Here is a 26,727-nt window from a genome sequence, read left to right as displayed (position 1 = left end):
AGATAGATAGATAGATAGATAGATAGATAGATAAATTATGGAGAAAGGATAAAATGAGTTTCATTGTGAAGCTTGAAGGTACAAATCATAAAGGACACTATGCAGCTCCAGGGGGAAGTGGCAATGGGATTGTGCTTAGGAAGATGGAATGAATACAAGATTCTCCTACTGGCACCTTCCCTGAGTCACCATAGAGCTAATGGTGGAGAGGTGGTTCCCTCAGAGAAGATCCTAAGCTATTTCCCTCAACAGTGCCCTCAATTTGTACCTTCAGGAAATCCTTGGCTGTATATTATCACAACAATTTCACTACAGCTGTCTTCATAATAAACAAGAAAAACAATTGTTCCACTGCCCTCCCCAACTAAAATGGTGTTTGTGTGTGTGTTTGTGTTAAAGAATACTATACTCAGCAAATTTTTCAAGCCTTTTCAAGTGTCAGTGCAAAATATGGTAAAAGGCATCCAAATGCAATCCAATTATCCCTTTGCGTTTCCAAAGGAAAGAGTTTTCTGGTGTGAACCTGACCCTTGTGACAAATCAGAATGAAATGGTGCACTTTAAAGGGAATGTTCTTGGTTGGGAACATATAAGCAAACCTGCGAGTGCTTGAAGGGGCTGATGAAGGCTACAGCACGGACTCTGCTCCCATATCTGTTGTCATCACTTCTTAAAGGCGTATTTCAACATTGTGAACGTCATTCCTATTATGTGACAAGATGACGAATACTATCCAATGAACCACAACACATAAAAGGGAAAAATAACATTTTCTCACCTTAGGAGGGCTTGAAAGTTCCATCTAGCTGAAGACACCGGCTGATAATAATTTGCCAAGATGGTTTCAACCTGGAGAGATGGGTTCAAAGAGCAGAATTTTAACAAAGAAGGAGGGTGAGATAAAATAATGATTTAGCAAGAAGCCAGCCTGGGAAACACAAGATGAACTTTGACCAAATATTCTAAATCTGAATTCCTAAAGGAGGCTTTTCTCATTGCCCTTTTTAACATCCATATTGAAATAGGTGAATAGGTGAAAATGGTTTCCAACAGTCAAAGCAGAATCTCTCAAAATATAAAAAAGTAAAGGAATTTTCTAACAAACATAGGCCTCCAAACATTGTGTTTTCAGTTCTGACCCTGCCTGGGTATCACTTACAGACAGACAGATTTTTTAATTGTTTCTTTGGGTTGCAGCTCATATGTCTATATGAGCTATAATCATTCTGTAAACTGGCTCCACTTGCGGATTCAGGCTCACACAGCAGATCTGCTGTCAGTCAGTCATGCAGGCCTGACTGAATAGTTTTTCACACCCTGATCAATCAGATATCATCCTGAATGGTTGTTTTCTCCTACTCTGGGTTGTTTGCTTAAGTTCAACAAGTGTCAGGGGAATTTAATGGACCATGTGGTGGCAACATCAGCTAAGTGAGTGATTCTTTGATGTTCCCTGTTCTTACAAGAACAGGGGATAAGATTGAATGTTTACAGACTTCAGAATAAATTTTGGGGCATGGGGTGGTGAAATTGTATTCCGGTAAAAACTGGGCATGATTAAGGAGTATTTTTTTTGTTTTATTTGTTTTGTTTTGTTTTTTTTCTGAGAAGGAGTCTTGCTTTGTTACCCAGGCTGGAGTGCAGAGGCATGATCTTGTCTCGCTGCAACCTCTCGCTCCCAGGTTCAAGCAATTCTCCTCCCTCAGCCTCCCAAGTAGCTGTGATGACACATGCACACCACCACATATGGGTAATTTTTGTATTTTTAGTAGAGACGGGGTTTCGCCATGTTGGCCAGGCTGGTATCAAACTCTTGCCTCAGTTGATCTGCCTGCCTCGGCCTCGCAAAGTGCTGGGATTATAGGCGTGAGCCACTGCACCTGGTCAGGAGTTTTTATTTAATTTAAAATGTACTACCTTAGTTCCTAGGCATCCCTCACCTCTGAAGATCATTTACAGCAGGACGATATTCATATGTATAGAATTATTAGATCTTGGGTGCTTGGAGGGACAAGGGATTAACACCAAGCTCTGGAAGCCCGATTTTGTGATTCCATGGATGAAGTTTACATAAGGGGTGAGAACAATGGTTCACATTTCAGAGCATCAGGTTTTGCCTATACAACTGTAGAAAAATTTATGTGTCTTCAGAGCTTCCTCTATATATAGGTCTCACATTGTTGGCTCTGTATTACCTCTTTGTGATGTTATTAAACCCCATAAAATGGTTTGGGATTTCAAAGCTAAAAATAAAAGGCTCAGAGAAGTACTAATTAAGTGCACAGGCTCATGTTCATGCTGTCAGGTTCATATCCTGTATCCACCCATCATCTATTAATGATTTAGACCTTGGACAAGTTACTTAACCTCTCTGAAGCTCAGTGTTTGCAGCAGTAAAAAGGGGATAATAACAGGTATGTCTCAGAGGAGTGGTGTGAGGATTAATTGGACTGATGCCTGTATAGGTCCTAGCACAGTGCCTGCCACATAGTGCTCACTGAATAAACAATAACCACTCTTTTAGGATGTGACACAAGTAATCTTTGGGAAACAGGGCCTGCTGAGGAGTCGCTATGTCCATATGAACTGAATAAAACCAACTTGATTACAGGCCTGATTACCCAATTTCCACATTTCCTTTTGCGTGCCTTTCCTTTAATTTTCTATCCATTCATTTCTATCCATACCATTGCATAATTCTCAACACAACCTAGTGCAGGATAACTCTGCTAGAGAAAAGGCAAACAGAGTGAGATGGGCTCCACATGAAGCTTAGTAGAGTGAACAGATAAAAGGAAACCCATCATCTGGTTTACTGTAGAATGGTTAGTAGGGGGATTGGTGGAAGCAGATCATTGAAATATATTTTTATATGATATGAGATATTATCATGATTTTCTTGGCCATAATAAGCATGGACCATCAAGGGGTGAAGTTAATCTTCCGGGCATCTTTTCACACAGGCATGGGTGTGCTCGTGCCTAGCCCCCCCAAGCACACACACATATGTATTTGTGTACATATCAACACAGCTGCACATGCACATATGCAGAACATCCTTCTGATATTAGTGCCCTTTCATTTGCAATAAATTCTGCCTTCAATCCTGTATGACATAGCTGACAAAAGGACACAGTTACTACATAAGTGTTTGAGGCACTGACGGCAGCCCTTGGACTCAAACATTGATTTGCAGGTATTCTGCCATCCTCTATAAAGAAAAGACCGTGTCCTTGGCATCAGTGATAGAGAAATCTTCAAAGGACAGGTTGGTTAAAAATGAGCATTTTAGAAAAAAAAAAACACTTGCTATTCCACTGTCACTGCCCGAGAGAGGAAGATGTGGAGTCAATTTAGTGAGCTTCATTTGTGGCTGACTTTGGAAGAAATAATATACTCATGTCTCTTTGCATGCATATTGAAGAGGGAGCTATGTGAAGGGCTGCGATTTTGCAGATTGCAACCTGATCAGACTTCCAAACACAGACTATCACCTAAAAACAGAGAGAGAGAAATCCCTGTATCTTAGAGGACCAGTGATTTAAGGGTTTCCCAATTCATTTCTAAAATGCATGTGGGAGGTTCTCTATTTTCATAATTTTCTTGTCAAGCTTGACACCAGGAAGAGGTGTGAAAAGAGCCAAGCTTTATTGGCAGGCAAGGTCAGACATTTCCTTTACAGGGAGATTTCAGAGGCATCAGAAGGGCCTCTTATTCCCTAGATCCCATAAACACTACTTGATACCTAAAATGCAACCACAGAATCTACATTTAAAGTCATTTGCTTGGAAGTTACAAGTTAGGAAGGGAGGAAGTCCAGTCTCCAAGGTGAAGAGTGGCTGGGGAGGGAACAGTGTATACAAATATCTTCCTCAGGCATAGAATTGGCCAAAAGACAGATTAAAAAAAAATGCTCCACATGACTTATCACCAGAGAGATGCAAATCAAAACCACAGTGAGATACCATCTCAAAATGGTTACTATTAAAAAGTCAGAAAATAACAGATGATGATGAAGATGCAGAGAGAAGGGAATGCTTATACACTGTTGGTGGGAATATAAACTAGTTCAACTCCTGTGGGAAACAGTATGGAGATTTCTCAAAGAACTAAAAACAAATCTAACATTCAGAGCAGTTTCACTGCTGGGTGTCTACTCAAAGAAACAGAAATCATTTTATCAAAAAGACACCTACACTCATATGTTTATTGCAGCACTATTCACAAAGACATAGAATCAAAACCTAAGTATTCATCAACAGTTGATTGGATAAAGAAAATGCGGCACAGATACATATGGAATACTATGCAGCCATAAAAATAATGAAATCCTGTCCTTTGCAGCAACATGGATGGAGCTGGAAGCAATTATCCTAAATAAAATGACTCAGAAACAGAAAATCAAATGCCACATGTTCTCACTTAAAAGTGGGAGCAAAACAATGGGTACACATGAACATAAAGATGGAAATAACAGACACTAATGACTCCAAAAGAGGGAAAGGTGGGAAGGGGATAATGGGTGAAAATTATCTATTCAGTACAATGTTCACTATTTGGGTGCTGGGTTCACTACAAGCCTAAACCTCATCATTACACAGTATTTCCATATAACGAACCTGCACGTGTACTCCCTGAATCTAAAATAAAATAAGTTGAGCGAAAAAAGTCTTCCTTATCACAGGTCTGCATAGAGCTGGACTGCAGAGGTATTAGCAGGGAGCAATCTTCAGAGAATGAAAGTGGAAGGCCACTGAGTGGGTGCATTGACGATGAGCATTAAACTGCAAAAGAGAAATGCAACTGAAGGTAAAGTTGGTTGGCTCTATATTAGGGGAGAACTTTGAAGAGACATCCCACATGCAACCTGACTCCCTGACGCTACCATATAATAATTTTCCCCCTGGAGGAAGTGGATACAATAAACAGATTGTGAGTATCTCAAGAAGCGTATCCCAAGGGCTCCGCTATGAAAGGTTTTATCTGGTTGCAATAAAAGAGAACGTGTAGCATCATTAAACACCCAATAAAAGCCCCCCTTCTTCTTGAAATCACACAATTTTGCCTTTTATATTTATATAAAAGAATAGACCGACACTTATTCAACCATGTTTCAAGTGAGGCATAAGAACGCTGTATATGGCTGTCACCATGGCCTTTATTTCTACCTTGAGTGGAACAAAAAGAGAGATGAGAAAATTGTTTCCTAGATTATCTAGTGGTGACAGCAGGGACTTGGCTATAGGTCTTGAGCAAAATCCTTTGGGACTCAGCAACACGGTCCAGTGTCCTACGTGAGCTTTGATGCCTGTGACTCTCCATACAGCTGAAAAATCCCACTTCCTGGCAGAGGACAGGGAAAGGTTTCAGGAACACCTGGCTTTGCAACTGATAAGGGATGAAGAGAGAATAAAATTCTCGAACTGGTTTCAGCTTCTTTGCCTCATTATATCTGTCAGAAGGGAATATTTTCTGTGAAGTTTTACTACGTGGCACAGCTAACTGAGCCTAGAAACCCTGTTTACTAGGTGAGCCTGGAAAGCCACCATCTTGGGAGGCTTGGCCATGGTATCAGAGAATAGTTGGCAGGTAAAAAAAATTGCATATAGCCCCGCTCTGTCGCCTGCTGCCTCTGCCCGGGCCCGAGTGGTTCACTGCACCCTGAAGACAGATTCCAGACGCCGGGAACTCGTGCCTCTAATCCCAGACGTTATGTCCAGCAAAGGCTCAGTGGTTCTGGCCTACAGTGGCGGTCTGGACACCTCGTGCATCCTCGTGTGGCTGAAGGAACAAGGCTATGACGTCACTGCCTACCTGGCCAACATTGGCCAGAAGGAAGACTTTCAGGAAGCAAGGAAGAAGGCACCAAAGCTTGGGACCAAAAAGGTGTTCACTGAGGGTGTCAGCAGGGAGTTTGTGGAGGAGTTCATCTGGCCAGCCATCCAGTCCAGCTCACTGTATGAGGACGGCTACCTCCTGGGCACCTCTCTCACCAGGCCCTGCACCGCCCGCAAACAAGTGGAAATCCCCCAGCGGGAGGGGGCCAAGTTATGTGTGTCACGGCTCAGGTCTGGTTTGAGCTCACCTGCTACTCACTGGCCCCCCAGATAAAGGTCATTGCTCCCTGGAGGATGCCCGAATTCTAAAACCACTTCAAGGGCTGCAGTGACCTGACGGAATACACAAAGCAACACGGGATTCCCATCCCAGTCACTCCCAAGAACCCGTGGAACATGGACGAGAACCTCAGGCACATCAGCTACGAAGCTGGAATCCTAGAGGACCCCCAAGAACCAAGCGCCTCCAGGTCTCTACACGAAGACCCAGGACCGGCCAAAGCCCCCAACACCCCTGACATTCTCGAGATCGAGTTCAAAAAAGGGGTCCTCTTGAAGGTTACCAACGTCAAGGATGGCACCACCCACCAGACCTCCTTGGCGCTCTTCATGTACCTGAATGAAGTCACGGGAAAGCACTGCGTGGGCCGTATTGACATCGTGGAGAACTGCTTCATTGGAATGAAGTCCCGAGGTATCCACGAGACCCCAGCAGGCACCATCCTTTACCACGCTCATTTAGACATCGAGACCTTCGCCATGGACTGGGAAGTGCGCAAAATCAAACAAGGCCTGGGCTTGAAATGTGCTGAGCTGGTGTATACTGGTTTCTGGCACAGCCCTGAGTGTGAATTTGTCCGGCACTCCATCGCCAAGTCCCAGGAGCGAGTAGAAAGGAAAGTACAGGTGTCCCTCTTCAAGGACCAGGTGTACCTCCTCGGCTGGGAGTCCCCACGGTCTCTCTACAAGGAGGAGCTGGTGAGCATGAACGTGCATGGTGATTATGAGCCAATTGATGCCACCGGTTTCATCAACATCAATTCCCTCAGGCTGAAGGAATATCATTATCTCCAGAGCAAGGTCACTGCCAAATAGAACCCTGTACAGGGAGAAGCTGGGGCTTCCTCAATTTGCAGATTCCCCAAGTACAGGCGCTAATTGTTGTGATAATTTGCAGTTGTGACTTGTTCTCCCCTGCAGGCAGCGTAGTGGGGCTGCGAGGCCCCAGCTTTGTTCCCTGGACCCCCTGAAGCCGGCAAACCTAGTCATCAAAGGGAAGGGTGGGGGGAAGCTGCGGTGAGGAGCTGTAAAATGACAATTAAAAGAAAAAATTGCATATAAACTTAGGGATCGGTCACTCACCTTCTAACCATGAATATACTCCCCACTTCTAACTCTATTGAATAATACAAATGTAAGTTACCATGCACATATAAAGAAAAAAATGGTGGAAAAATTCCTCAAGAGTATGAGCAACAACAGCCAGTAGTACACCTAAAAAAAAGCTAGTGTTACTATGGTTAAGCATTGGTTTGGGGATGGTCACTGAACTCTATTGCTTTCCAAGTTCTTCCAGCTTGGTCTAAGTGAGTGCATAGTTGCATGTCTACTGGACTTGAAGAAGTTTCTCCAGAACTGAGAAATTTGAAGAATTTTTAAAGTTTGTATTTCTAATTCATTCATCCATGTGTTTATCCAATAAATATTTATTTAGAGCCTACTATGTGCCAGGCACTCTCCAAGTAAAGGGGATTCAGTGGTGGGGAAAAGCAATCCAAATAAATCAGCTTTATCTCTGCCCTCATAAAACTTATATTCTGGATATGGCAATAGGCATTAACAAAAAAAAACCCCAATCATACTAATAAATGTAAAATTCCCTCCTGGCTTGGTGCTAGGGAGGAGAGGAATATTGTGAGAGCACAAGAAGTGAGTGGTTGATATAGCCTGAAGGGTAAAGGATGGTTACTTCAAGGAAACAAAGACTCAGCTGGAATCTAAAGTGTAAGTTGGAATTATTTAGTTAAGGAGATGGAAAGGAAGAGAATCCAGGAAGAGGAGACAGTATATGCAAATGCCTTATGGCAGGAAGGATCATAGCACATTCGGGGGCCTGAGCGAAGCCTGGTGCGTGGAGCGAGCATGGTGGGGATGTGGCTGGCAAAGGAGGTCTAGGCATACAGGACTTTGTAGGTCCTTTCAACTACATCATTTGCCCCAACATTAATGGGAAACCTAGAAATACTATTGGCTTTTAAAACTAACTGGTAATGCCGTAATACAAGACTATTTTTTTCTTTTTTCTTTTTCTTTCTTTTTTGTTTTTTGAGACAGAGTCTCACTCTGTCCCCCAAGCTGGAGTTCAGTGGCGCTATCTTGGCTCACTGCAAGCCCCACCTTTCAGGTTCACGCCATTCTCCTGCCTCAGCCTCCCGAGTAGCTGGGACTATGGTAGCTGGTGGCCCGCCACCATGCCCGGCTAATATTTTTGTAGTTTTAGTAGAGACGGGGTTTCACTGTGTTAGCGAGGATGGTCTCGATCTCCTGACCTCATGATCTGCCTGCCTCGGCCTCCCAAAGTGCTGGGATTACAGGCGTGAGCCACCGCGCCCGGCCTGTTTTTAAATTTTTTTTTAATGCTGCAGACTCCTTACAACTGTGAGTGTTTCTAGATAGTAGGGTTAAGTTCGGCCCTGCCACATGTGGCTCCTTGGGTTGTTCACTGCATATTCACATCACACTCCATTGTGACCAAATGGGCTTTCAGGAGGTGTGGGGTGGGGCAGTCCTGGTTAGACATCCTCTCTTCAGCAGACAGGGTTGTTTTCTCTTAATGGAAAATCAAAGGACACACTTGAAATTGAAAGTTGTGTGAAAGGAATCTAAATTGGTTAAATGTCAGATACTTCCATGATTTATGTCTCCTTTACATCTCATTGCTGATAAAGCTAACATTCCTCTATTTGTTGGATTTGTGTGTGTGTTTGTGTGTAGGCACATGCCTAGGGAAAAAATTCCAAGGCAAGGAGCCCGTGGATGTCTGTTGCCTTATTTTTCCTGGTACCATGATAAGGTAAGGGAAACATCTGGCCTAGGAAAAATGCAAATTTCATGCCATGTACTAGGCAACTCCCTACTAGTTTTTCTTTTTTAAAAATATTACATAAGCAATTTATATTCAGTGTAATAAAGTTAGGGAATTTGTACGACCAAAAAGAAGAAAATTGGGAACTCTTAATTCGATGAACATTTTGGTATACATACTGTCAGGCATTTTTTTTTTCTTCCTCCATGTGTGTACCTTTAAGATTTCTAATACACTTATGTTATTGAATGATTGACATGCTCATTTTTAATAGAAAAATTCTCATTTACGATGGAAATTATTCTGGAGGCAACTGGAGATGGAAAAGTCACAGCCTCCATCATGAGATGAGTGTTTTTCTGCAAAACCCAAGTTCCACAACAAGTAATTCCTGCTTCCCATTTTCAACATAATTATTTTCTTTCAAGCTGTAACTTTAGATGACAATGAGGATAAATAAAAAGCATATCATGAGGAAAGGTAAGTCAACATACTTAGACTTTTGGTAATCAAAAAGAATTCTCCACGGAGGAAGTTTCTCACCTATGTCTCTGGAGGCTTGGGAAGTCCTGGCTAACATTGGCACTTATGCAGAAAGCAATTTGAGGTGTGGTTATTTTACAAATCTACATATACTGCATGTATTAGTTTCCTAGGGCTGTCATAATAAATGACCACAAACTGGGTGGGTTTCAACAGAAAATTCATTCTTTCACGGTTCAGGAGGCCAGAAGTCCAAAAGCAAGATGTCTTCAGGATGGATTCCTTTTGGACACTGTGAGGCGAGAACTGGTCCCATGTCTTTCTCTGAGTTTCTGGTGGTTGGTAGCAATCCTTGGTTTATAGCTTCTTGGTTTATAGTTCCCTGGTTTATAGCTGCATCACTCCCTTCGTTGCCTCCATTGTCACGTGGCCATCTTTCCTGTGTGTGGTGTCCTCTATGTCTCTGCATCTAATCTCCTTCCATTTTTCCCATAAAGACACCAGTCATCAGGCTTAGGGCCTGCCCTAATGCACTATGACCTCATCTTCACTTGTTGACATCTGTAAAGACCTTATTTATACATAAAGCCACATTCACACGTACTGTGAATTAGGACTTGAATCTTTTTTGGAAACACAATTCAACCTGCTAAACTGCATATCTTATGATCCCATATATAATAATTTATATCATTCATAACTAGCATCATCATAGAAAAACAAAATTGCAAAGCAGTTTTATTTTCATTTATATTGCATGGATCCTAGCTACAATTCCCCAATCCACACCGGAAATATTGAATAATATCCAGAATGAAACAAACAAAACAAGACAAATTGTTTCTTTTAGCACACTGTGGAAAGACCCTAGACCAACATCAAATTAAATCTAGGCAACAGAAGGGACAGATAACAGATTCATGAGTCCTAAGAATGTTGTCTTCATGTATTAAGGATGTATTAATGTATTAATTTAAGGAAGAAAAACACAGATAAGAGTATCCTGTACTGGATGAGCTTTTCATTTTTAGCATAGGAAATACTGCTGTGTACAAAACAACAAAGCAAAACAAATATGTTATTCTGTAATTTTAATATAATTGGAATGGAGCTTATTTACAGAGTGGGATATGATAAGCTTCAGTTTCACTTTAGGTAGGATGCTTTAAGAGAAAGTTTGGTTTTCTGAGACTTTGGGATATAGTATAATGGTGAGCACAAATCCAATAAATTACAGTAAAATTTGTTATTAATCTGTACTTAATTTTCCATATATAATTATTTTTTCTATAAAATTAAAATTTTCTGTAAAATAAAATTCTGTGCATTGAATTACATTTGCCCACAGATTTACATTTTTTGAGATGAACTGCTGTATTATGATAATTGTCATTATGAAGGGATATGATGCAAGTAAAGGGAGGGAGGGTCTATGTTCTCTGAGTGGATCTGCTACTTAATAGCTTTGCTTTTCCAGCCTCCATCTGAAATCCTGACACCCAGCCTAAACCCTATGGCTGTTGCAGTAGACTTAATTCTCTTTGTTGTACTATTTCTACAAAACACCTAATCAGCAGTTTGAATCTAGACTCCTGCTGTAGAAAAGTGGGAGGAAAAATTGCATGTATGAATGGGTGACCCAACAAGTTCCTGGTGTCCACCTGGGACTTCCCTGTTGACCTGGGATGGCTGAGAGTGGCCTTAGCCAGGGTCCTCCCCAGTGTACTGCATCTTGTGGAGGCATTCATTCTCTGCAATGCAGACTTTCAGAAGGATTCACTGCAGCTTACAAGATCCCTTCTCTAATTGATTTAAAAATGGTCAAAAAAGGCTTAGAATCTATATCCAGTGATTTTAACAATTACAAAATACTCCATTTACTGGGAGTGCAGTCACACCTGCACTCCTGGCTACTAGGGAGGCTGAGGTGGGAGGATCACTTGGGCCTGGGAATTAGAGGCTGTAGTGCACTATGCTGGTCAGGGGTCGGCACTAAGTTCACCATTATGGTGACCTCCCTAGAACAGGGGACCACCAGGTTGCCTGAAGAGGGGTGAACTGGTCCAGTTTGGAAATGAAGCAGGTCAAAGCTGCTATGCTGATAAGTAGAGGGGTGGCACCTGTGAATAGCCACTGCACTCCAGCCTGGGCAACACAGTGAGTCCCTATCCCTTTAGAAAAGGAAAGGAAAGGAGAGGAGAGGAGAGGAGAGGAGAGAGGAGAGGGGAGGGGAGGGGAGGGGAGGGAAGGAAAAAGGAAAGGAAAGGAAAGGAAAGGAAAATAATTAAAAAAAGAAAAAAAAAGAAAGAAAAAAATACTCCAATGGGAGGGAAGTGCTAGTAACAGCAAAGGAAAATAGCTGGCAGATTCGACCACTGGTATAATACAGTAGAATAACAAGTTTCTCTATGTTCTACTGTCATGAATTGCATATTAAAATGAATAAAAGTACCCAGCTGTAGCTTAAGAGTATATGTTGACTGATGTTTAAGGGTGGTCTGTGGTGTAGACTTGAAGTCTATTTGGGGGCCTTACTGCACCTTGTCTTAAACTGCTGTGTGAAAGGGTGGATGCAATGTTCAAAAGCAAACACTCTGAGTTCCCTTCCTTTCACTAAGGGGAAATGGAGAACTATTACATTCTATTGCTGGCAGTTGAGGTTTCCTGGTTGTCCTCCCCCAACCCCATAAACCATTAATAATTTTTTGTTAGATTGTATAATTTATAGTATCAGTTTTGAATGCATAATGTAATACTGTATACTGAAGGGTAGTTAGTCTTTCTTCAAATAGGTTACCGAAAATGAAATAAATACCTAGATTAAATTTCCATACCAGGGAGAGGAAAATGAAATAATTTGCTGACTTGTAAAAATATGTAATAGACATTGTGGAGATAATCTACATTCTAAAAAATTACCTCATTGTTTTAGTCATCTCAGATGGTTTCATTGTAAAGGCAATTCTTTAGAAAAAAATTTGCTGCAATTGTTGATCAAAAATAATTCTTTTTAAATAAAATGAGATGAAAAATTTTATTTAAAAATATGTTATTATAGAATAATAATCTCTAAATAGTAATAAAATGAGGCAAAATTAGTTTGGGAACTTATAATGTGATATAAAAAGGTGACCAATTTATTTTAATGTCTTTGATTTTGTGAATGAATGCATTATAGAAGCTTTAAAATATGATATTTTAAGCAAGAGCTGAAAAAATTTTGTTTTATCTTTATATTTGGTCCTATGCTTTGTTCTAAGAAAAAAATTACTAGACACTTAACAGTTCTAAAAACTTGTTTGTATTTCTAGTTTTGTACTTGTAGTTTTTCTGTGGTTGTAGAAAATATAATTCATGTTGCATATTATGAGACATCTACTGAAATTGCTACCTTTTTCCATGCCACCAGCTGCTCCTCGCTGGTGTCTACTATAAATTAATAATATTATTTAGTCCTTTTCCTTTTGCTATTAGTATTACATTTTTCATGGATTCAAACCCCTTATTTTCCTAAGCTTTTGTCTTCATGATAAACTATCAAACTTCATCTGTGGGATTGGTATTAGATCCTATGGTAATCCCAAATAGAATTTGAATTTTCTCTGGGCATTGATTACCATTTGTTGTTTATTCCTCTGAAATGGTATTACTTTCATTATAATAATAGGATTATGTTCATCAGGACATGTGTTGTCTTCCTTATTGTAACCTCACTTTTCCCCTTTTAAAGGAAGGAAGACAGGAGTAAAGAGAGAACTTGTTGAGCATAGACAAGCATGTAATTAAAGGATGGTAACTAATGACTGTTGGATGCTTTAAAAATAAGTATATATCAAAATAATTAGGGAACCCTAATCTGTAAAAGTAACAAGTTTTGATGATGTATATAAATGAATTGCTTCATAAAATTCTTCCATTGAACCACTTAACGATCTTCTGAGGTTGTGTTTGATACACAGATATTTTTGCTTTTAAAATGTACTGTCCCCCATAATGTTTTAATACTTCCATGTAGTCAGTAAATGCTCTCAAACATACAAAACAATTTTGTCTAGATTGTTTATTTAGTGTGACTTGTAAAAATAGTATATCTCAGATTATTTGGAAGTCTGACATTTTTCCATATTCATAAGTACTCTGTTAATAACACCATCAGCATCGTTATAATTAATACTCTTTAAGATGAAACTCTGGGGAAAAAATTAAGTGTTGAATTCATCTAACTTTTTTACTCTCTTTCTAAACATAGGCTGATTTACAAAGGCTTAGTAATTTGATGATATTTGTCTAGAAATGTAAAATTCACTACATTTCTAAATTTAGAAATTATTTGCTAAAATGTTTAAAACATTTCCTAATTTTTCTCCCTAATCATGTTTTGATTGTGCACAAAATAAAGGGACTTACTCAAGCCAGATAAATTATACATAACCTTGATAAGCTTCATAATGCTAATGCTGTTTTGATAGAGAAAACCACAAGTAATGCAAATAGCAGCCTTTACTCTCCAGTACAGGTGTGTAATAAACACATATAATTAAACCAAAGATACATAATGGTTTGTTGTTGGATACACATTTACAACAGCTGACTACGTTCTTAATGTGTGGTTCATGAGTTAGGTAATTTTCTTATGTCTCCATTCCTTGAACAGAATATTCCTCATGGGCTCATATATGAAACGATTCTGTGCCTTTTACTCAGTAGCTTCCCACTGCTGCCTGTAATTTAGCGTCTTTGCCATATCAGCATTACCTAAAGATGATTAAAAAGAGCATGTAAATTCACAAACAAGTCATTTTATTCTTCAACTTAAATAATTTAGAAATGCCCCCCAAAAGGAAAGTTATCAAAATGTAAGCCGTTCGACATGGTTTCCATCTTAGTGAAATATATCAACTGTGCATTTAATCACTGTTATGCATAAAATATGGTTTATGGCTCTGCTCTATATATCAAATAAACTTCTTTGTATATTATGAATCTGAGTCCTTTAAAGGGCATAAAGCAAAAAGAAAAACTAGTACCAGATTTTTAAAAATCAGTATAGAAACACAGCAATGCCAAAGCTATATTTAGTTATTTTAAATTCTATACTTCCATTGAGGTTTCTTTTTTCTTTCTTTTTTTTTTTTTTTTTTTAGTAATTCAAGACACATACACATATATACAGTCTTTGGATTTTGAATTGGGCAAACCAAAGATAATAATCATGAATCTGTATAAATAGTGTGTGAATTTCTTAATTTTAAACACTTTTAATCCTTTTTCCCTTCCATTGTGATGCTATAAAACACTGTGACATTATAAGACATTCTATCATATAGGCGCAACTGAGATAATGTCTCTTACCAGATTTGGCCAGAAGAGTCTGTCTACTAATGTTGATAATGTAGAGAAAAATAAGTAATGTAAATTTGTTTTTTATTTTTTAAAAAAGGTATATCTTAACAAATGTATTAAACTATAGTGCTTGGTAAAAGTGGTCATGATAATATCTGAGCTCAATAGCAATTTCTCATAAATTGCTGTGTAGGTACCATTAATCATTGTATTCAAATGCTAAGCATCACCTGTTTAATTCAGTTGGTTCTGATTTATACATCATTTCAAAGAATGCAAAGGAAACACAATTGAAAAGTTTTACTTTCCACATTAGCTATACAGCTCATCCTCTTCTAGCCATATCTCAGGACAGGAACTAAATAATCAACTTCATTTCTTTGTCTAACTTTTAAAGGCTTGTTTGCAACTAATTTTAGGCAAACCCTTGATTTTAATTGAGTTTCTAGCATGAACTTTAAGGAATGGAATTTAGTCCCAAAGCAGTCATAGTTATTCCTATTGCTATTGTCATTTTGGTTCCTCATGAAATAAACTAGTTATTCCCCCTCTGTCTTCCTTTTTATGACCTTGAGTATGTGTGATTTTGTATGTGTTGGAGGTGCCAATATGTCCTCTGCCTATATATAAAAGCCTGTCGGGCTGGGGGCAGCGGCTCATGCCTGTAATCCCAGCACTTCGGGAGGCTGAGGAGGGCAGAACACCTGAGGTCAGGAGTTTGAGACCAGCCTCGCCAACATGGTGAAACTCCATCTCTACTAAAAATACAAACAAATTAGCCGCATGTGGTGGTGGGACCTGTAATCCCAGCTACTTGGGAGGCTGAGGCAGGAGAATTGCTTGAACCTGGGAGGTGGAGGATGCAGTGAGCCAAGATCGTGCCATTGCACTCCAGCCTGGGCTACAGGGTGAAACTCCATTTCAAAAAAAAGTGGAAAAAAAAAAAAAGGCCTGTCAGTGTTAAGTTTCCTTTTTAAAAAGAGAAGTTGCCAAAAGGGAACTTCCTTACCTTCCACCACCATGTGTAACCCTACCTCTATCTGTTCCTAAACCCTCCTTTCTTCCTCCTCCTTTCAAAGATCAGTGAGTCCAGATGTGCTCTGTGCACCATCCTTCGCTTTTCTCACAGACCTCACACCGCCGGTTACTTTCCTGGTCTCATTCACCCTCTCCCCTGCAAGGCATTTTCAATCTTTCTCTCTCTAAAGGACGCCTCCCCTCAGCACATGCTCGCATCTCATCCAAATTATAAAAGCCCACCCAGACTTTAAAAGCTTTCTCCAGGTCTCATCTTATACTTTTCTTTTTCTCCTTTTTTTGGGAGTGGTTGCAGGGGTGGGGAACAGGGTCTTGCTCTTTTACCCAGGCTGGAGTGCTGTGCAGTGGTGCCATCTTGGCTCACTGAAACCTCTGCCTCCCAAGTTCAATCGATTCTCGTGCCTCAAACTCCCTAGTAACTGGGACTACAGGCATGGGTCACCATGCCTGGCTAATTTTTGTATTTTTAGTAGAGACAGGGTTTCACCACGTTGGCCAGGCTGGTCTTGAACTCCTGACCTCAAGTGATCCACCTGCGTCGGCCTCCCAAACTGCTGGTATTACAGATGTGAGCCACAGCACCCAGCTCACAGACCATTTTCAATCCTCCTCTCTTGGGACACTAGGATTATAGGCATGAGCCACTAAGCCCAACCCTTTCCTAGCTTTCATCTAAATCTCTGATGATTCCTGGTGGGTTTTCTCTTTGGAACTCTTCCTCCACTCCCTGAATTTGAAATATTAGAGATACTCAGGACTCTGTCCTGGATTCACATCACATAGGTTCTTATTCTTCGCTCTCACACATTAGTTGAGCTTATCTAATTTTGTGTCTTCACATAGGATCTGTATGTCCATGATGTCCCAAGTTTTACCTCTAGTCCAGTCTTTTTCTGAGCTGCAGGCCTATGTGGCAAACTTTGTACCTGATTCTTTTTTGGATGCCTCACAAGCATCTCAAGCACATCATGTCTAAAACAGCTCACAGTTTTCTCTTCAAACTCCTCTTATCTCTCCTCATCCTAGTAAAAAGCATACAGCTTCCAAGTTGCTCTGCCAAAGACTCTAGGATCCATCTCTATATATTCCTTCTTACTTTTCCAACTTGCTTAATAAATTTCTGAGTTCTAAATAGCATTCAAGTCTATCCACTTCTCTCCATCTCAATAGTCACTATTTCAGTCCAAACAATCATCATTTCTCACCTGGACTGCTATAATGCCTCTGGTTTTTCCTGCATCCACTCTTATCTGATTCCAATCCATCCTCTATACAGCAATTTAATTCTGATAATAAAATGTCCTTGCTTAAAACTCTTAAATGACTGCCCATTGCTCTTTTGATAAGAATAAAGTCTCTAACATGATTTAAAAGGCACTACTTAATTCGGGCTCTGCCAATTTCCCTGGCCTTAATGCCCCCTCTTGATCACCATGCTGAAGCCTGGTACATAGTAATATCTCAATAAATATTTGCTAAATAGATGAGGAATACATTGGTGAAACAATGGATATGTGGATAAATGAATGCATACAAGAATGAATTAATGAAGAAATAAGATAACCCAAGTCCATCTTGAAAAGTGTCATACATTTTATAATCTTCCTTCTCATACATTTTCATCATCCCAAACCACACTCAAAACCTTATTTTTATTTTAGATGATTATATATAAGATTTCTTAAATATTTACCATTGATTTTTGAAGAATTTTGAACTTCATGACACACACACATTTGACACATCTTCTAAACATCAACCTGAAGAAGATAAGGAGCCAATCTTGTGGTTTTATTCCAGGTGAGAAAATGGTGGCTCATCCCATGCAGCGAGTGTCCCCATGATCACTGAAAAGGTCAGTGGCAAAGGTCTCTTGAGTTTGAAAACTTCTCTTCTACCGAAGATCCCTCTTAGAAATCTTGATTTATATGGCACTACTTAATTCAGGCTCTGCCAAACTAGAGTACCATAAGTGAATGTGGCAGAAGCAACAAGGAGTTCACAAACTTAAAGTTGTCTCCTTAGTAGACAACCATTCATTTTGTAACCATTTGAAGGATAAGATGGGGGTTTTCTGAAAGTTTCTAAGGAAATTTTGGAAGGTAAATTTCATTTTGGGTTAAAAATCAATAGACATTACTACTGATATAAAATAAATATTGATGCAAAAACCTGTCAATTAAAAAATGATTATTTTGGGCTGGGCGCGGTGGCTTACACCTGTAATCTCAGCACTTTGGGAGGCTGAGGCGGGTGGATCACCTGAGGTCGGGAGTTCGAGACCAGCCTGACCAACATGGAGAAATCCCACTTCTACTAAAAATACAAAATTAGCCAGGCATGGTGGTGCATGCCTGTAGTCCCAGCTACCTGGGAGGCTGAGGCAGGAGACTCACTTGAACCCAGGGTGGGGTGCGGAGGTTGCAGTGAGCTGAGATGGTGCCATTGCAGTCCAGCCTGGGCAACAAGAGCAAAACTCCTCTCAAAAAAAAAAAAAAAAAAAAAAAGATTATTTCTACTACATGTTCGCTGTATAAAAAAATCAGAAATGCTGATAAGAAAAAAGTTAAAACAACCTTTGGACCATTCATCAATAACTATGATTATCTATGTTTAACATTGAAACCTATGGTTATAAACTTTAGTTAAGTGCAAACGCAAACATTAAAAATTTTAAAATGGTATTATATGCGCATATAATGTTTTATAACTTGCTTCTTGAGTGGAGTCTTAATAATATATTTGAAATATTTCCTATGTTAAAAAACATTTATTTTTTCTTTTAAATAACTTTTATTGTAAGATATTTCAAATATATATAAACATAGTATAATATAGCCAACACAAAAGTATCCATCACCCAGGTTTAACAATTGTTGACTGATATGGCTTTGCTCTGTGTCCCCACCCAAATCTCACCTTGAATTGTAATAATCCTCATGTGTACAGGGCAGGACCAGGTGGAAGTAATTGGATCATGGGGGTGGTTTCCTCCATGCTGTTCTCATGATAATGAGTGAGAGATCTGATGGTTTTACATCATGAGTTTTTTGAGGATATATTTTATAACAATATGTAGATTAAAATACGTATTTTCAACAGAAGTAGTGATTGGCTCCAATGCAAAGCTGAAAGGTTAGGACAAACAGTTTTGGGATATTTGATATTATATATTATGAACATAGATACAGATATCAAAATATGCTATGGCACTCCCACTACACCACAAATTTTTTTTTTTTTTTTTTGAGACAGATTCTTGCTCTATTGCCCGGGCTGGAGTGCAGTGGCATGATCTCCTCTCACTGCAACCTCTGCCTTCCAGGTTCAAGCAATTCTCCTGCCTCAGCCTCCTGAGTAGCTGGGATTACAGGTGCGTGCCACCATGCCCAGCTAATTTTTTTATTTTTAGTAGAGACGCGTTTCACCATGTTGACCAGGCTGGTCTTGAACTCCTGACCTCAGGTGATCTGCCCGCCTCGGCCTCCCAAAGTGCTGGGATTACAGGCATGAGCCACCATGCTAAGCCCACCATACATATTTTAAATCTGTATGTTGTTAGGTGTGTCTTATATCTACCACTGGAAACAGTTAAGTGCGGTCACATCTAAGAAACCTGGGCTCCGAGAGCAGGAGTCAGAATGCCATCAATGCTAGGTAATCTCAGTGGGTCACCTGGTCTACTTCTTAGCTTCTGGATATGCAAATCAAAGAATCTCTCCAAAGAGCTATTTTTCTTGTTCTTACAGACCTCTAGAAATGGAGGTGCCATGGACTTTTTGGTAGACTAATATGATGCCTGTTACTGTTCTTATACACTAAGTGGTTTGTTTTTCGGGAAGAGAAGCTGTGATGATTTAACAGTTACCTTCATATACAGGGCTTTCCTCTTTAAGTGAGTTTGAAATGATTCTCCTGATTCTCTAAAGGCAACTCTCCACAGTTAAAAATTAATCAAGAATTATATAGGTTAAAATCTAGCAGGCCAGTGAATTGTACTCACCTTATTGATACACGGAAGCACCACATTAGCCAGTAAACAAGACTGACTACCATTTTTATCAGAATTAGTCTCATTTTCCATGAGTTTTGAATATGTGAGGGTCTTAGGATGCTTTTGTCACATAAAATGGGACTTCCCTCTGTCCAAAGTGCTGTCAGGTGGAGGAAGATTAGATTTCTTGGGCATTGCTCCAGAGGCCAGGCAAAGAGTAGTGGAGACACATCATGAGAAGGGATATTTTGATATAAGATGAAAGACTTACCAACAATTAAAGCTGTCCGAAAATAAAATGGGCTGTCGAAAAATCCAGTGAATTCTCAATCTCTGGAATTATTCAAGCAAGGATAAAATGATTATCCACAAGGCTTTTGTGAGGGCACTCACTGGTAGAAAGAAGCTGGGTGGGATAGCACTTTAAGGTATTTTCCACTCTAAGGTTTTATGACCAAATGGCTTAACTACATTAATCTTTCCTGATGAGAGCTATCAATCTTCTATTTAAAAAATAATCTTTGTCATTTATTAATGTTTTCCAAATTATTTACACATAATATCTATTTTTAATATATACATGTACAAACAACACTTAGCTATTTATCTCTGAACATAACAATATATATTTTAAATCAGATGTTTAAATTACTCCTAATATTTAAGCAGAAGCCTGAGAAAGCTTAAATGTAGCACAAATATTAGGTTTTTTTTAAGAGGTATCATGCAGGGTTTGTGCTCAGAATAGGGGCAATTGTACATACTCCCAAGAACAGCATGTCCTAAATCAAACTCTCTGATTTTGAATGACAGAATCAAATAAGACACAATTATGCTGGCCTTGCTTTTTCATTGTGTATGCATTCTCCACCAGAGAAGAAAACTGAACTGCTAACTGCTTTTCACAAAGTCTTGAGCGTTCCCAATACCGCGTTCCTTTCTAAGTTGGCCCAAAATGACAGTCTTTTCTGACATCAAAATATTTTTCCAGAATGATGTGTTAGTGGCAAAGTGTCTTCAGCTAGGGAAACTTCCAAATCCCAGACTATAGCTTAATGAAGAGAGCAGTAAGCATGTTCCACAGATTTTAATTCCTGAGAATCAGAAGAAATGGCTCAAGATCTTTTCAGGTTGAGAATATAGAAATTGTGGTCAGAGGGGGTGACGTGATTTGCCCCATGTCACACAATAATTGAATGCTAAGATCAGAAATAAATACAGATTTACTTACCAACTTTTAATCCATCATCCCTTCCATACCATGATTATAGAAATATAGAAGATGTACAGAATATAAAGAATGTAGGCTCTGGAGCCAAACTGCTGGGATCTCACCCTTGACTCTCATTTACTATGCTTCGCTCAGTGCATCAGCTCTCCAGTCTATAAAATTTAATTTAAAAACCACATATCTATATTATAGGGTAGCCATAAATTGTAAATTAATACATGTAAAATGATTAAAACAGTGCCTGGCACATAGTAAACAAGTGATTTTTTGTTTCTATTTTTCAAGGCCATGGAATATCTCAGATTGTTGAGCTAGGTAAGAATTATCTAACATTCTACTCTATTCTACTACTTTCTTGTATGGTTATTCCTTTTTCACAAAAACAATCATAGCCTTGGGTTGTTGTTGTTGTTGTTGTTGTTGTTGTTGTTGTTTTGCCTTGTTTCTCGGTTATCTGTTGTATTTTCTTCAAATGTTCCAGAACTGTTGTTGCATGTTTATTGATATTTTGCATTATTAAAACCCGGCAATTCAATTTCCCTTCTACCTTCTGCCTGAGACCCTGTAGGAGCCCTCTGGCCTCTGCTCAATCTGGAGCACCTGCCGTCTGGGTCAGCTGCACAGAGTTCACAATGAAACTTCTCTTCATCATTCTCCATTATCCTATCCTACCTTTTCTGATACTATGTCTCTCTCATTTGGTTAACTTCTTGTTTTGTAAAAGCACAACCTCAAGGAGCTTCTTAAGAAAGAAAGATTGAGAAGTATGTGCTCTGGTTTCTTCCCTTTCCGTAGAGACTTTATTTTTGCACTCGGTTGATACCATGGTTGAGTAGAAAATGCTAGGTTAAAAAATTATTTTATTCGGAAGCTTGAAGCTATTGTTCCATTGTTTTCCAGGATTTTGTTGTTCTTTAGAAGTCTGTTATCATTCTGAATTTAAATCTTTCAAATGTGACCTGTTTTCCTCTCCAGAAAACTTTTAGAACCTTTTCCTTATTTCCGATGTTCTGAAATTTTGTAAAGATAAAGATCTTAATTTTTTTTCTTGATATTCAGGGTTCCCTTTTAATCTGGAGATACCTGTCTGCCAGTTCTGAGAATTTTTCTTGTATTTTTTTGATAACTTCCTCTCCTGCATTTCTCTGTTCTATTTTTCTGAACCAAAACTTACTTAAATATGGATTTCCTGGATTATTCCTCTAGTTTCCTATAAAACTTCCATTTCTTTTTCTATTTGGTCGAATTTCAGGAAGGTTTTGTTTTCATGTTATCTCCCAGTTGAAATTAAAATTTTTATTATATTTTAAATTATCAAGATTTAAATTATAAATTTTCCTTTTCTTTGTTACTTTTTCATAGTATTCTCTTCTTGCTTTGTGGGAAAAAATGCTTCTTTTATCTCTGATGATTCTCTCTCTCTTCACACACACACACACACCTATACAAGCTTGTGAATATGCACTTGTGCATGTGTGTATATATTTATATATGTGTGTGTACAGTAGTCCTCAGATAATGTCATCAATAGGTTCTTAGAAACCACAACTTTAAGTGAAATGATGTATAATGAAACAAATTTTACCATAGGCTAATTGATAGAAACAAGAGTTAAGTTCCTATGGCATATTTGTTGTCACAAAAAAATCACCAAACTTCTCAATAAAGACCAAAATGCTTCTAATATTAAACAATAAAATAAATGTGAGATATACATGTAAAAAAGATTAGTGAAAACAAGATAAATATTTACCCAGTTATTCCAGCTCAGGGCGCAAGGCAGGAACCAGCCCTGGACAGGATGCCATCCCATGGCATGGTGCACTCACACACACGCCCGCACGCACTCACATGGGAACAATGTAGACATGCCAGTTCACCCAACAGGCACATCTTTGGGATGTGGGAGAAAACCAGAGGAACCAGAAAAAACTCATGCAGACATGGGGAGCAGGTGCAAACTCCACACACACTGTGGTCCAGGCTAGGAATCTATCAATGCTATAACAAAACAATGTTGAATAAAATGATGTTAATTGAGGACGTGTGTGTGTGTGTGTGTGTGTGTGTGTGTGTGTAGAGAGAGAGAGAGAGAGAGAATGTATGAGGTGACCAGGATTTTAAAAAGATATTGCAGAGAGATGAAATTATCTTCTAAAAGCATGCAGCTCCTTTCTCCAGACATGTGTGAGTCTTGAAAGGCAGCAGCTGGGAGGACTTGGGTAGGGCGGGAGAGGTGCCCTGGGCACCAACTGATGTCACAGACTTTCAATTAAACCCATTGGTTCCCACCTAGCCCCCAACTCCCATCTTCTCTGGATCCTTGGGTTTCTTAGTCTAACCCTTTCAGGACCTGCAGGGAATTGGCTACCTTATCGTAGGTAATCACTGCTGAATGGGTTGCTACACACTCATTGACTTCACTTATTCAAAGGTACATTGAAAACTCTCGTATGCTGTTGTCTTTGCTCTCATTCTTTTACATATGTGAGTCAATATCTTTAAAAATGTATTTTCTCTTATGTTGGCAGGGCTTAGGGGAAAAGAGGAGCCATATACGCATGTGGTTAATCTGCCATTAAGATCGTGGGCATTATTTTGCTTAATTTTTAAATAAAATGACTACAGGCCAGTTGCAAAATACATACTATTAGTGAATACAATTCGTGTCTGTCCACGAAACACTAAAAAATCTGCCTCAAAAGTAAAAAGCTTAGCAATATAATTGGTGGTTTTGTGGCTAAATAATAATTTATTCTTTTTATTGTTTTTCAGTTTCCCAGGAACCCACATTATAAATCTTGACATTACCTTTGATTTCTCTTTTCTTCCTATTCCACATCTGTAAAGCCTATTACACTTCTGTAATATCTTTTCAATACATTTCCTCTTTCCATTCGCATTGCTGCCTCTCCAATTCCTCCCTAATATTGCTCACCCAGACTATGACAATAGTTTCCTATCTGCTCTGCCCACCTTTATTCACTTACTCAAAAACATGTAATGAGTGCCTGCTATGTTCCACTTGGGGCTACACAAGTGGGCAGCAGCCAAGACGCTGTCCTCAAAGAATCCATCCTTGAATGGAGAGACAGACTAAACACATCCTTCTCTTTCAATCTATCCTGTACACCAGAATCATTTTCCTAAAAAGTATGATGATTTTATCACCGTTTAAAAACCTCTGATGGCTTTTTGCCCTGAAATTCTAGATGCTCCATGGACTTGATCTAAAATCCATTTCTAAGCCAGTATTTTCCAACCACCTCCATTTTTTTTTCATTTGGTTGAGAAAACACTGACACATTTCCAGTTCCCAAACTTTACCTGTATTTCCTCCAACTCCTTATTCTCAAAGCTATTCTTTCTACAGTGCAAAGCCATCACGGTAGGCAGAATTCTCAGATGGGCCCCAGAGTTCCCACCTTCTGCTATAGTCTCCTAACCTTGAGTGTGAGCAGAACCTGTGAAGATGATGAGATGTCACTCCTGTGGTTCCATTACCAACATTCAACTGAGTTAATCAAAAAGGAGACCATCTGAGTGAGACTGACCTAATAAGGTAAATGTTAAAAAAGGGACGAGGCACCTCCTAAAGTCAGAGATTACTCCTGCTGGTCTTGAAGGAGCAAGCTGCCATGTTGTGGAGTGAGCTACATGGCAGGGAACAGCAAGTGGCCTCTAGGAGCTGAGAACAATTCTCAGTTGGCATCAATGAGTGTGGATGGAGTCTTACAACTGTAACAACTGAATTCTGCAGCCAGCCTGTGAGTTTAGATGAGGAGCTCAAGCCTCAGATGAGACTGCAGCACCAGCTGACTCCTTAATTTCAGCCTAGTGAGATCCTGAGCAAAGGATATAGGAAACCCAATTTCCGATCCACAGAAGCTGTGAGATAATACATTGGTGTTGTTGTAAACAGCTAACTTTGTAGTAATTTGTTAGGCTGCAAAGAAAATGAATACGGCCACTTTCTAATTTCACCTGGAACTATCCTAACCATCTATCAAGACCCAACTTCTATGTTTATCTCATTCATGTTTGCCCTGATGTCCCCATCCAAAAGTGGTCTGTTTCTAAATTTCTACAGAACTTTGTTTCTTTCCGATGGCATTCCCTACTTTTGTTAGAGTTATCATGTTTGTCTTCTTTCTGCTCCTGAATTGTAAGTTCCTCAGAAGCAGAGATGGCCTTGCCTATGCACATATGCACACATTTTATAGAATCATTCAACCAAGCATTCACTTTTATAGAATCATCGAACCAAGTATTTATTGTGTATTTATCATTCACATTGAACCAAGTATTCAGCAAGTGAACATTTCTCAAGCATTAAAGAGTTAAAGCTTCAGACCAGGCACAGTGGCTCATGCCTGTAATCTCAGCGCTTTGGGAGGCCAAGGCAGGCGGATCACTTGAGTCCAGGAGTTCGAGACCAGCCTGGACAACATGGTGAAACCACATCCCTACTAAAAATACAAAAACTAGCTGGGCATGGTGGTGCGCACCTGCAGTCCCAGCTACACAGGAGGCTGACACATGAGAATCGCTTGAACCTGGGGGCAGTGGTTGCAGTGATCCAAGACTGTGCCACTGCACTCCAGCCTGGGTGAGAGAGTGAGACTCTGCCTCACAAAAAAAGAAAATTAAAAAAAAAAAAAGAGTTAAAGCTTCAGGCTTGAGCTTCACCCTGATTTTTCCTGTGCTTGTGAGTAGCTTCACATGACTAAGTACAAGTACAGAATTTTGTGACTTGATCCTCCCTAAAACTGCCACCCAAAAGGCTAATATTTTTGTCAAAGACTAGACAGCATGCAAGTCAATCCATTAAAAATTCAAAGTTGAAGGTCATTAAAAACAGATTTATGAGTGTGGAAATTTGCAGATAAGCCAGGTGGCCTTTAGCCGCACATACCCCCCCTCGCCCCGCCCCCGGCCCACCCCGGACGCTGTGATCCTTGCTGTGCAGATGTGAGGTCTGTTTGCATCCGTTGCCATTTACGTATGTTCTCCCTTTTCCTAACATCGAAGGTTCTCTCACCTGCATGTGCTTCAGTGGGTTTAAATAATAAATAATGAGGAAGCCAGGCTCAGAAAAGAGCTTCCCCCGGCAGTGGAAGCATTACGGCCAGACTTGGTTAATTGAAATCATGCATCGAACTAAGTTGCCACTCTGATGCGATCTGACAAAAATGATCATAGGATAAAATTGCCTCTTGCTGATCCCCACCTATCTTACATTTCAACTTGCAGCAAGATTGAAGCAAACTGCTCCAATTTACTGCTCCCGACCTGCTGATAATGGACACTTTGCCGTGCACTCTCCCTTCATTACCGCTCAGGTCAGGGCTGTTAACAGGGACTCTTGCCACTTTTGACAGATAGTCACTACCAAGATGAATGGCGGGAGCCACATGACCACTTAGGACCAGGCCTTCCCTCTCCAGCACCTTCAAAATGCCTTTTTAAAAAATAAAATAAAATAAAAATAAAAGACCACACTTCACTGTTTAACTCTTTATTAGCTAGGAGAATCAATAGAAACCAGGCATCTGTGACCTGGTGATTCCTTTACTGCAGTGCTGAAACTATTGCAAAGAAATCGTTTAACAGCGTCTGAAAAACAAACTTTCTAGTGAAGTTGCCTCTGTGCATTTTGTTCTACTGGGGAATAGAAATTGGGCTGTAAATTGTGTTATTTGGGGAAGGGAGAGGA

At 39.6% G+C, this 26,727-nt stretch overlaps 1 pseudogene; it reads left to right on the top strand.

Moving 5' to 3' along the window:
- Window positions 1-5,670: 5,670 nt before the first annotated feature.
- On the top strand, window positions 5,671-6,932 carry LOC100972766 (argininosuccinate synthase-like; annotated as a pseudogene).
- The last annotated feature ends 19,795 nt before the right edge of the window (window positions 6,933-26,727 follow it).

This window comes from Pan paniscus, chromosome 6 (assembly GCF_029289425.2).
Source record: "Pan paniscus chromosome 6, NHGRI_mPanPan1-v2.0_pri, whole genome shotgun sequence".
Taxonomy (NCBI): Eukaryota; Metazoa; Chordata; class Mammalia; order Primates; family Hominidae; genus Pan; species Pan paniscus.
Note: the sequence above shows the minus strand (reverse complement) of the source record. Positions and strands in the feature narration are given on the sequence as shown.